Source organism: Saccostrea cucullata, unplaced genomic scaffold (genome assembly GCF_032062105.1).
Source record: "Saccostrea cucullata isolate Sc308-1 unplaced genomic scaffold, CSIRO_AGI_Scuc_v1 ctg17194, whole genome shotgun sequence".
NCBI classification, from domain to species: domain Eukaryota; kingdom Metazoa; phylum Mollusca; class Bivalvia; order Ostreida; family Ostreidae; genus Saccostrea; species Saccostrea cuccullata.
In genome coordinates this window covers 1-12,470 of record NW_026940737.1, presented here as the reverse complement: position 1 = coordinate 12,470, position 12,470 = coordinate 1, and the positions used below count along the sequence as shown (strand labels likewise).

General features: G+C 34.4%; 1 long non-coding RNA gene across 2 annotated transcripts; it reads right to left on the bottom strand.

Annotated features, from left to right (window-relative positions):
• Positions 1–9,362: 9,362 nt before the first annotated feature.
• LOC134256214 (uncharacterized) lies at positions 9,363–11,824 on the bottom strand. Of its 2 annotated transcripts, XR_009989675.1 has the most exons (4): positions 11,631–11,824; positions 10,233–10,338; positions 9,495–9,548; positions 9,364–9,389 (listed from the first exon to the last, which is right to left on the bottom strand). It is a non-coding gene; the product is annotated as an uncharacterized LOC134256214 (long non-coding RNA). The 2 variants fall into 2 exon arrangements; XR_009989674.1 differs by lacking the exon at positions 11,631–11,824 and having other exon boundaries at positions 9,363–9,389; positions 10,233–10,471.
• Between the last annotated feature and the right edge of the window lie 646 nt (positions 11,825–12,470).

Here is a 12,470-nt window from a genome sequence, read left to right as displayed (position 1 = left end):
TTTCTGTGAAATACATAATTTTGTGTATCGGTTTTTGATTTCTATAAACGGTGTTGCCGTGGTTACTAAAAATAGAAATTTCTGTGAAATTCTTTCAAAATGCTACTCCTCCTACACTTTTGGTCTGATTTCAGTATAACTTGGCACACAAGTGGACTACACTAAGATACATAATTCTGTTAATGGGTTTTTAATTTCCTTGAACGATGTTGTCGTGGTTACTAAAAATTAAAATTTCATTAAAATGGTTTCAAAATGCTACTCCTCCTACAGTTTTGGTCTGATTTCAATATAACTTGGCACACAAGTAGACTTCACTAAGATACATAATTAATTTATCGGTTTTTGATTTCCATGAACGGTGTAGTCGTGGTTACTAAAAATAGAAATTGTCTATAAAATTGTTTCAAAATGCTACTCCTCCTACAGTTTTGGTCTGATTTCAATATAACTTGGCACACAAGTAGAATACACTAAGAACATAAAGAGTCCTTATCAAGGATCATTATTCTATTTATTGCTGTTGTAAAGTTTCAATTCCCAACTGCTTATAAAAGTACTTTTCTCTTCCTTTGCTATAAGTACAAACCAGTAGAGCTTCAGTCTCGACAGAGACTTCTGGGTTTTTTTTTGTTTTTTTTTTTGAAAAGATGTCCTGTAAAAAATGTTATTCCAGACCTTTCTGAAAGAGATTTCATGATTTTCAACAGAAAATTGTGGCTAAAAAGGGGGGGGGTTGGAATAACAGATATATCTTATCATATTTACGGCCAAAATTAGAGCACACTTGCGACCATACGCTGGTAAGAATGTGTAATACTAGTATCATCTACACTGACAAACCTTTGTTTGCCTTATATGGCTATTGTTATTAATACGCACAGATGATCTTACCACGAGCAACTGACCAATCGTTGAATAGCAATGTTTACGCCAAATACATGTTTACATTTTACTTCAAACACGTGGTTCAGGTCAATATATGATCATGTCAATGGAGTGCAATTTTTTTTTTTTAAATGTTTTTATAAGACGAGCAGCATCTGTTATGCATTTACAATGAAGCGCATTGAAGTGGTAAAATTTTCCGTTCTAATGGAACGTTTTGAGCTATCTTTAGAACGTTTATTGTCACCTTGTGACACGCCCATTTCTTAAAAAATGGATAAAACGGGCAATATGTTTATTCGAATACCTGTAGAAAAGTTTTCCATAAATATAATAGCCAATCAAATTCACAGTCTAAATAAACACCAACTAAACACGTGTTCGGCCGAAACATGTGTTGTGGTAACTTTAGTAGACGTGATAAGTTAAAAAAAAATATGTACATATTCGTTGCAATTTGAGTTTTACAAAAGCGAGGAGTCTCTAATTTTTTTTCCTAATTTTTCTTTAAAGCTCGTGTTGCTTGTCGCGAAGAATGGGGTGTCCTAAAACATTACGACGAATATTTCTTTCTCGTGTCTAAAAATATGGACGCATCATTATGTTATAATTGACGTTCAAAACATGACTCAGAACGTTTTATCAAAACGGAAAATTTTACCACTTCAATGCGAAGTGGTAAAATTTTCCATTTGGATGAAACGTTCTGAGTCATGTTTTGAACGTCAGTTAAAACATGACGACACGCCCATTTCATTAGAAACGAGAAAGAATTATTCGTCGTAATGTTTTAGGTCACCCCACTTTCCGCGACAAGCAACATGAGTTACACTAAAATGAAGATTTTTAGATAAGAGAAAACTATATACAGAGTCCCCACTTTTGTAAAAGACGCATTGCAACGAATTTGTACATAATTATGATTTTATCATGTTTATTGGACTTAGCATAACACATGTATTGTATCAGTCGAACACGTGCTTACTCGCTGTTTATGTAGACCGTCAATTTGATTGGCTATTATATTTATGGAATACCTGTTCTACAGGTATTTGATTGAATCATTTGACCGATTTTTCCTTTCTAAAGAAATGGGTGTGTCTTAAGATGGCTCAAAACGTTCCATCCAAACGGAAAATTTTACCACTTCAATGCGCTTCATTGTAACTATACTCGTGTTCACGTGGGAATCCACCTGACAATTGTATTCACCGATAGAACAATAAAAGAATTTGAAAATAGATACTCAAATCGCTTTCAATTGCAGCATGACTTTGAGAAACCTAGACTTCCACCGTTTATTAAACAGGTGAATTGTTTGTCATTGTGAGCATAAACATAATATTTTTTAAAATGCTTTTTTATGCCTTTCCGATCGCCATAAGATTTTCCTCTTCTTTCAAGCGTAAAATTCCTGTAGTATTCGTAGTAGCCCATAATGCAATTCTCATTCAGCTGATTTGTCAGTTAAGTCATGTTGGTGCCTCATTTGATAATCTGACGCCAAAAAATATAGTCCCAGTTCTCATGCAAGAATAGTTATCCAAAAAGAAATTTTAATTCATGACTGCAGAAATTGTACCATAGAGAATAGCTATTTAATTTGAATGAATTCAAGAGAGATTGATTGAAGAACATTCCTACAGATATTATAGGGTGGCGAAAACTGAAACGCAACATAACTTTTCTATTTACCATGTCTCCACGAGCAAGTCACTTCCTAGCCGCATTTCCGTGAATAATTTACCCTATCTCGCTGTAGTTCTCGCTAACTCTCGCCAGAGCCACCGCCAGAGCTACTCTGAACTCATCGGGTTTTATAATGTGCAGAACACCGAAAAGTAAAAGGTTCCGAACACATTTGCAGGGGTGCCTAACTCGCACACGTTGTGCAGTGGTTAGAGCGTCTGTTCTAGAGTCGCGAAGTAAGGAGTTGATTCTCACATCACGGGTTCGAATCACATTGTGGGACGCTGTGACGGTCCTTCGGATGAGACCTTATAAACGGAGGTCCCGTGTCGCAGTAGGTGCTGGCACGAAAAAGATCCCACCCTGCTCAATGGCCCTAAGTACCGAGTGTAGGACAAAATTTGCAGCGTCTCCATATCAGTGAAAATTTCTCGAGAAAGACGTTAAATAATAAACATTCAATCCTATTCATAACTGCATCTGCCAATAACTGAACTTGTATACATGTATTCACATCAGAGCGGGGGTATTACTGATGAGCATTTGCTCACAGACTATATATTTTGGGTATGTCGGATGTTAGAATCTGCGATTTGTCGTGTTTGATATGAAAATCTGGTTATTGGATGTAAATCATTTATAATTTTTTAGTAACACTGTCATTATATGGCTAAGTTACAGTTGGCATTCCTTTGTTGTATTCGGATTTCAAAATGTATATAAGGAAAATGGTGAAAAGTCGAAAGTTGTTAATGTCATTGCGGTACAATTTCTCCTCTTAATTGGGTCTGGGCTCTTTATAGTATCAGAATATTATGTGCAATCTTAAAGTGCTCCTACCAGCACCAGTCATATTATTGCTCGACTTCCTTTGCTATGACCACATGGTGAAATAGACAAAATATTAACATTTCCTTCTCAGAGACGTTAGTGTTTAATTCCAGCGTAGAATCCTTTGTTCTATTTATTTGAAAGATGCATATAAATTTCTTGTTATGTTCATATATTTGAACATTAGTCGAGATATTCATTTCCCCAGTGAAAAACAAGCTTTTTTTGTATTTACTAACACCAAGATAAGTAATACATCAATAAAACAAATAAAAAAATCAACGAAGCATTGCATGTTCAAGATAACGCCTTTCTCTGTTAAATAATTAAGACGATTTTAGTGTTTGTCGAACCTCGGATTGATAATTAAATTATTGAACAGACGGATATACAAAAACTGTATTTGTTGCTTGCACAGATTGATTTTTTGCAAGCATCCTTTTGAAACCAAATTTCAGTTCTGCATATCTGACAAATATTGTGGCAATTATATTTTATTTAACAGCAACACTTACTACTTCACGCGTTTGAACTCGGAGAAACCTTTTGCATGTTTATTGGGGTCATTGATCAGGGTGTAAAAATAACATCTAATGAAATATTAAACAAAAACGGCAGAAAATCTCATAATGTTACAAAAATTGGATTTATCCATATAAAGTGCACTAGGGGGATAGCATATTTTCCCATTAATATTATAAAAAAAATTCATTATCTGTAGTAGATGACACTATCGGGAATTGAAGTCGCTTTGTTTTTATTGAAGTCTAATCCCCGTTCTATTTTTTTTTTATTTCGTGCTTGTACAGGTGCTGGAGACAATGTCCAATTTCCCTTCATATCCAGCAGATATATTTAAGCAGAAATGCCTATTTGTACTCATTGAAATAATTCCAAAAGTTTGAATTATGTCTAAGAAAAATAACTTGAGCGTTTACCTTTTGACTGTGCAGTTGCAGCGAGGATACTGGTCTTTTGATGCATGTATATCAAACAATTTCTAAATAGACTGATTTATAAACGTGATTTTTAAAGAATGTTTTATAAAATTTCCCCCCAAAAATGCGAGAAGCATAGTATAAGGATTATTCAAACGCGAGGTTTCCATCCGACTTTCAAATTAACAAATCTTGGTATTATATAACGGTCGGCATATAAAGTGTTTTTCATTGAGGTGATTTAAGCAAGAGTTCTATTCCCTTTGGCCGTAATATTGTAGGGCATTATTCCTAGATCCATTTATTATTAAACCAAGTTCAATTTGTTTTACTGGTTACTGAGATAAAGATAACATTTATTTTTCTTTGATGAATATACGTTTGTTAAAGCCTCTATTCATGATTTTAAGTTTGTAAATTTTTCCCCCATATATCTCTTGCATGCATGTTTAAAATTGGTTGCCCCAAAAAAGGAAAATTAACAACAAAATGCCCAAAAAGATGGCGGCTAAGGGGGATAACTCCAAGGCAAAATACGTCATAGGAAAAGGTTCTATTGTACAAATGACCCTTATTGCAGCCCGGAGGACCGGGCTGCTCTATACATATAAGTTTAAGTGTTGGTGTATGGGGATTGGGATGAGAGTAGTTATTTAGAATTGAAGGTTTTCTCAACATTGAAAAGATTGTTAATCAAAATGTTCTTTACGTTTAAAAATTACGAGATATATAATATATTTACTTCCATAAAGTGAATCTGTAAAAATGTATATGCTTTTCATATTTAATATATAAAGTTATTTATCATTTACTATCTAAAAAACGACAGGTCCCTTTTTTTTTTTAGAACATCGAGTTTTACTTCTCGGATAAAAACGTACTCTGCACAGTTCGTATTTTATATTCTAAAATTGAAAATTAATACATTTTTAAATATAGGTGATGCGTGTGTTTAACTTCAATTTATATTTTATACAGCCAAGATTTACTTGAGGAATTGATCAAGTTTAAAATGGTATCTTTTTTTATGTACTTTTATCCCACTACAAGTTTTCAAAATATTCGCGACTATCGTCTCCATCAATTAGACGCATGCCTTTTCACACATATCGAAGCGGTTTGATGGTCAAGACTCATTTCCATTGTTTAATTTATATATTTCCCGGGCGACAATTGATGGTAACGTCAATGTTTTCTTGTAGTTCCTGTGATAGCGCTTAAACTAGTGACTTGTATTTCTTAAGACAGCGCTTAAAACAAGTGTTTGTTGTACAAATAAAGCTTTTCAGAACTCATCCGGTAAATTATTGTAACGGAGCGAAACCCCGTGGGTTCCACGATGCTGTTGCACATTTATGTAAATCATAAGCTTTTCCTTGTAAAAGTTAAAAAAAAATTCATTCCCCCGTTCAATATAACGTATAGGATTTTCGAATTACATGTAGGACAAGTTTCCTTTTTAAACAAGTGTTAAATTTTCAATCATTCACCTTTTCTCAATTCCAAAACGTTTTCTGAGTACCATTCATGTCAATTAAATCTTTTTCAAAACTGTTTCATTAACTATTGAAGTATAACTTTTGTTAGGATTGATTGATCGGTTTCAGCAGTATGTACTATTCCGAGAATTTTTCAATCATACCTTTATTCCGTTGAAGTGCTTCAAATTTAGACCTTTTCACTCGGGACAATTGAGCAGTAAGTAAAGGATCTTTATCGGTCAAATGCCTGCCGTGACAAGGGCCTTCGGGGTTTCTGGTGAAAGTAAGCATTTATGTACCTTGTCATTGGTCATTTGCAAAATTATTTTGTTAAAAAGCATTCTGATTGTACATACAAGTACTCTGAAGTCGACATCAAAAAGATCTTGAGTTTCTTACTGATAATATCTGTGTTGTTTTTGGAGACTGAGGTCTTCCAACAATCTGTTGGGATTCCCATGAGTACCAATTGCGCCTCGTTATTAGCAGACATATTTTTGTATTCATATGAAGCAGAATTTTTAGATAATTATATCGACGACGTACTGACAATTAACAATGGAAATTTCCGTTGTTATATCGATAAGATATATCCTGTTGAGCTTGAGATAAAAGATATCACATAGTCTGACACACCTGTTTCATATTTGGTTATTTTACTTGAAAAAGACATTAATGGTAATCTAACAAGCTCCATGATAAACGTGAAATCTTTAACTTTTCTATCGTCAACTTCCCTAACTTATGCAGCTATATACCTTCATCACCTGCTTGGGGACTTTATATTTCTCAGTTGATTCGACATGCAAGAGCATACTCTCCGTATGAACAATTTCTACAACGAGGTTATTATTGACAAACAAGTTAATAAAACAAGAATTTCAGCAGGCTTGTTTAAAGTCATCATTTCGTAAGTTCTATGGTCGATACAATGACCTTGTCAGCAAAAATAATTTATCATTGAGTGAAATGCTAACTGACGTTTTTCATACTAATTAATAGTCCATTATTTATACACTAATTTGACGACAGATTTTTCCGTTATTTCCAATCATGAAATGGAGCACAGGGCGGGTGTGACCGGTCGGCAGGGGATGCTACTCCTCCATGGCAACTTATCCCACCTCTGATGTTTTGGATGTCCGTGTCTGCTCTGCTCCTATTTTGTTTTGTTATATGGACTTTTGATCCGAAATACTCTTCGTTATCTTCATATGTTTCACTCGAATTCAAAAGTCCATTAAACAATACAAATTAGGAGTAGAGCAAAAACAGAGCTCTAGAAAACACAACAGAGATGGGATCATGTGCCATGGAATAAACATGTACAATGTACCGACCGGTCACATCCGCCATGTGCGACTTTTCACCTTAATGTGCAGAAAGTTTGGCGAAGGAACACTCTTATTTATTTCTTTATAGACTTCGGTCAGTCGCGGCCTGCATGGGTTCAAACCCACGATCGCCCGATCACGGAGCGATTGTTTTGCATGAGTAGAATATCTTTTGTTTTGCTAAACTGTGTCTATATTGAATCTGGGTAGTTTTAAATGCCATACATGTGCCGAGGGGCAAGTCATTTATTAAATCAGGTACATTAAAAGTTTCTTAGGACCTAATACTAGTAACTACATCCCCACCCTGAATATACACCCCGGGTCCAAGGATATATTTCTGAAGGTTTGGGCCTCAGCTGCACCCACATTCTTGTATTAGCAGGCAGCCTCTTGAAATCGAAAGAGATTAAACACCCAGTGTTCTGTCGATCAGTACTTGACCTAGTGAAAATTAACTAAATTTAAATAAATTGATTTACATTTTTTCTGACATACAAACCTCTACAGTGTATCTAATTGTCCTTCTGCCTTCCAGTTGAATTTTCTCGGCAACTTTCTGTTTATCTTAATTTCTTATTAACAACTTGGTGAACTTCTCCTTTGTAAACTTTTTTCATTTATCTTGCAAAATATACCATTATCACATTCGTGTGGAATTTATGTCTCTCTCTTGATTCGATACACAAGACCATGCTCTACGTTCAAACAATTTCTAAAACAAGGTAAGCTACTGATAAATAAGTTGATTAAACAATGATATCAACCGTCTTCTTTAAAGTCAACATTTTGCAAATTTGATGTTCAGTGTAAGGTCCTTGTCAACACATAAATCTTATCATTCATCATTTTTCATACTGATTCAGTGCATATGCAAAATTACAAATACTCTTAAATGTCTATAAAATTGTGTTGTATATCAGCTTTATAACTATTTTGAGAAGTAAGTCAAGGATTAAATTAATGACCACAACACCGTAACCATTGTAATTCTTAAATATGTTCCTAGCAATATTTGTGTAAATAAAATCTGTACATGTATATCTGTTACAGGTTTGAGATACATGAATAAGGTATGACAGACGGACAGACAAACGCAAGGAAAAGTGATCAACCAATGTCACTCTGCATTGCAGGCAACGCAAATAAGGTCCACGTCGCTGTAACATTTGGAGTAAATTAAATACGTACACCTTTAGTATAATCTTTCTTGTTCTAATTGTTTTAATGGTATTGCTTGACCTGTGAGGGCGTAATATGGATCATCTTTATTAGCAGTAAAAAAAATTTCTTTGCATGACATGTTTGCCTTCGTAAACTTTTGCCAGGAAAAGACCGCATGGTCATTACTAAGGACAACTTGATGCAAATAGTAAACCTTGTTTTTAAGGTACCTTTCATGGAAAGCAAAACTTTTTTGTCTTCAGAAGGGGGGTCACTGGAGTTCCATGAACAGAAAAGGAAAAAGGTCGGGACCGTATATGTGGTAAACGGAGTGCAACATCCCTGCTGTGAACAAATTACAGAAAAGAGTTATCTCTCTTTTCATAATAAAAAAAAAAAAGAAAAACTTTCTTTCGAAAAACACCCATCTGGGAGAGAAACATGAGTGAAAACATCTTTTTTTTCAAGTGAAATCGGTGAAATATACAGAAAGCAAAGCAAGGATACAAAACCACGTACACTGTGTACGATAACCAGCAGATCAAATTACCAGTACATCATCGCCAATTTTGTTGCTCTGTGTATCGAATAATATGTTTATCTCCATTTCATCATATAGGACAAACACTACCAAATGTTTTCCCATAGACTTCCATACAAACTTAAGCCACTCTCACTGATACATATATTGAATTTCGGTCAAATGACCTGTTTCGTGAAAGTTCGAGATACTGGAAAACAAAAAATGCCAGAAAAAAATATACCGTGCCGTTGCACTTTTACTTTCAATTTCCATTTGTTTACAACTAGGTGCGTTTGACACCAAATGAAAATCTCTAACCAAAGTGCATCCCTCCCTTCAAATTTTTACCTGTAACTCCTATATACCTCAAAGAAACCCAAGTCTTGATATGAGATTTTTATCAACTTTATTTCACTTGTCAAATACATAACCAGTCTTTTCTCTTATTGACCAATCACGCGCCAGCTAGCATTTTCTCCCCCGCACAACTTTGGGTGTCCAAAATGTCTGCGCCCATGTATTTGTTATGTAGGGGTTTTTCCTATAGAGTAAAAGAAACATTTGTTAAAAGTGGTCAATTTAGTAAATTTAGAACACATATCCATTGCTTATCTGACCTCTTGAATATTAGGACTGACAGTCTTACCTTAAGTACACCATTGGCTGTTACATTTCACACCCCAGTCAATCAGACCCACATCTGTGAAACAGAAAAGATGTCTATAAATTGAAGCATTTTTCTATTTTTCTTTCAAACTTTTGAAATAAAATGATTAATCTAGCATATGTTTTGCTTGTCTTTCTTATTATCTCTAATAATTTCTCAAGGAAGATCATGTTAATCATTCAGGGTAGCAGGTACCCGTTATCAATGAAAAATGAAGAAAATCAGCAGGTTTTTGTAAGAAAAGCTGGGTTATGGAATATTAAGAGTGAAAACCAATATAGATAAAATAATCAATGGAAAGAATAGAGAATTATATCTAGTTCAAATGTACATAAGATTGAAAAAAAATTCTATCAGCAGTGGGTTGCTGGCATCAGAGAATCAAATACATCCCCACTGAAAAATTTGTAATTTTGAAGGGGGGTGACCTACATTTTAGCCAATTTTCATGAACATTTCATGTATTTGATGTTAAATATGTACATTCTCATAAAAGGCAAATATATTTATTTGCATATCATTTCTTATTATTGACATAATTAATAAATTGATTAAATGCCAAGGGCAGATAAATCATATTGTCTGACTGAATAAAGTGCTCAATTGTAAGCAAAGTGCTTAAAAAACTGCAGTTCTGAGGAAATTTATTTAATCTATAAAAAGTTCTAAATAACTTAAATATTAAGAGATTAACTAGATTTTCTAAGAAAACAATACCTTGGAACTCTTAATGAAAGCAAAGGGATCATCCCGAGAGTATCCATGTGTTGTTCATTGTAAGAGGGTAGGGTTCATTAATCTCTTCCTTCTTGAGAATGCATCGCTGAAATACATTTTATTGTATTAAAACATACTGATAAATGCATCTAGTAGCTTATATCATAATTTTTTATTCTTAACACCATCTTTTGAATTTTTTTTAAGCATTTGTGATGTAATACCTTTAAAATAATCATGTTAAAGTAGAATTTACTCAGATAATTATTTTAAAAAATAAAGAAAGAAATTGAAAAAAAAATAAATGCAGATAAGCATGACTCGTTATTCAAATAAACCAGATTTTAACAAATTTCCCTCATTTTACAGCATGATAAGAGCACAAAATTACCCCCCCCCCCCTTTCAGCAGAATATCAAGATTGGATATGGCAAGGTGGAGGGATATTCAGATACCTTTTTCATAATTTTTTCAGTTATAATTTTGCATATTTATTGCATTTTCAATGTATTTTCTGCAAAAATATATACTGTACAGTAATTTAAATTAAATTTCCTACTAGTAATCTCTAAGTTTCACCAAAAGTATAACTTTTATTTCAAGCCAGCACTGATTACATGACTGAAACTGGCTTTGCTGCTGGATTATGCCCCTTATGTAAAAACAAAGTACCCTAATTAGTAAATAGCAGTCAAATCTTGTTATAAATTATTCAATCAACTCTGATTATCACAAAATTGAAAGATGATTAATCAATCTGTTCCAATGTCTACACTCATAAAATACATGGATTTAAATAAATTTCTCAAACTGCGAGGGGGATATTCATATGTTTTGTGTATTGATGATGCCCATAAATATTGATATTGCATTATTTACAATATTCACAGTAAATTTCGGTATAAATATTTATTTAAAGTTATTTACGTGTACATTTATCGAAAATATGAGAGCTAGGGCACAAATTTTGGCATTTTTTCACTATGTGCAGTCCCCATTGTGAGTCTCAATTTACCCAAACCCTCTAATTTTTAAACAAATAGTCAAAACTAACTAAAATATAATCTCAATGCCAAAAAAATAGGAACCGATTGATTTTTTGGCTGTAATCAATTTTTAACCATGAAATCATACCTTTTCTATAGGACGAAACACCACCAAATGTTTTCCATAGACTTGAGTACAAAACTCCTCCCTCTCACTGATACATATATTGAATTTCGGGCAAATGACCTTTTTGTCGTGAAAGTTCGAGATATTGGAAAACAAAAAATGCCAGAAAAAAATATACCGTGCCGTTGCACTTTTACTTTCAATTTCCATTTGTTTACAACTAGGTGCGTTTGACACCAAATGAAAATCTCTAACCAAAGTGCATCCCTCCCTTCAAATTTTTACCTGTAACTCCTATATACCTCAAAGAAACCCAAGTCTTGATATGAGATTTTTATCAACTTTATTTCACTTGTCAAATACATAACCAGTCTTTTCTCTTATTGACCAATCACGCGCCAGCTAGCATTTTCTCCTCCGCACAACTTCGGGTGTCCAAAATGTCTGCGCCCATGTATTTGTTTATGTAGGGGTTTTTCCATAAGGCCTAGAGAAAAAAATTATCTTTCGGGTAACCTGACCTACCCTATAAAAATGCACCTGATATTTTTTCCGATGTCCGTATTTATCCGATTACAGTTCCTTTTATTAGTCCCCTACCGGTGAAACCGGAGGGGACTATAGGTTTCCTCTGCGTCTGTCCGTCCGTCCGTCTGTCTGTCTGTCCGTCTGTCTGTCTGTCTGTCTGTCCCCGTCTGTCTGTCAGTCTGTCCCACTTGGTTTTCCACACTTTTTTTTCTAAACGCTGGCAGATATTGAGCTAATTTTTGGTACGTCGGTGTATCATGATGAGTTACAGATCAAGTTTGAATATCGTTACGATTCGTTGATTTTTTACGGAATTACGGCCTTTTCAATTTTTCAGGGTTTTCCGCGTTTTCTCCTAAACGCTTGCAGATATTAAGCTGGTTTTTAGTCCCCTACCGGTGAAACCGGACGGGACTATAGGTTTCCTGCGTCTGTCCGTTTGTCTGTCTGTATGTCTGTCTTGCTGTCTGTCTGTCTGTCTGTCTGTCTGTCCCCGTCTGTCTGTCAGTCTGTCCTACTTGATTTTTCGCACTTTTTTTCTAAACGCTTTCAGATATTGGACTGATTTTTGGTATGTGAGTGTATCTTGATGAGTTA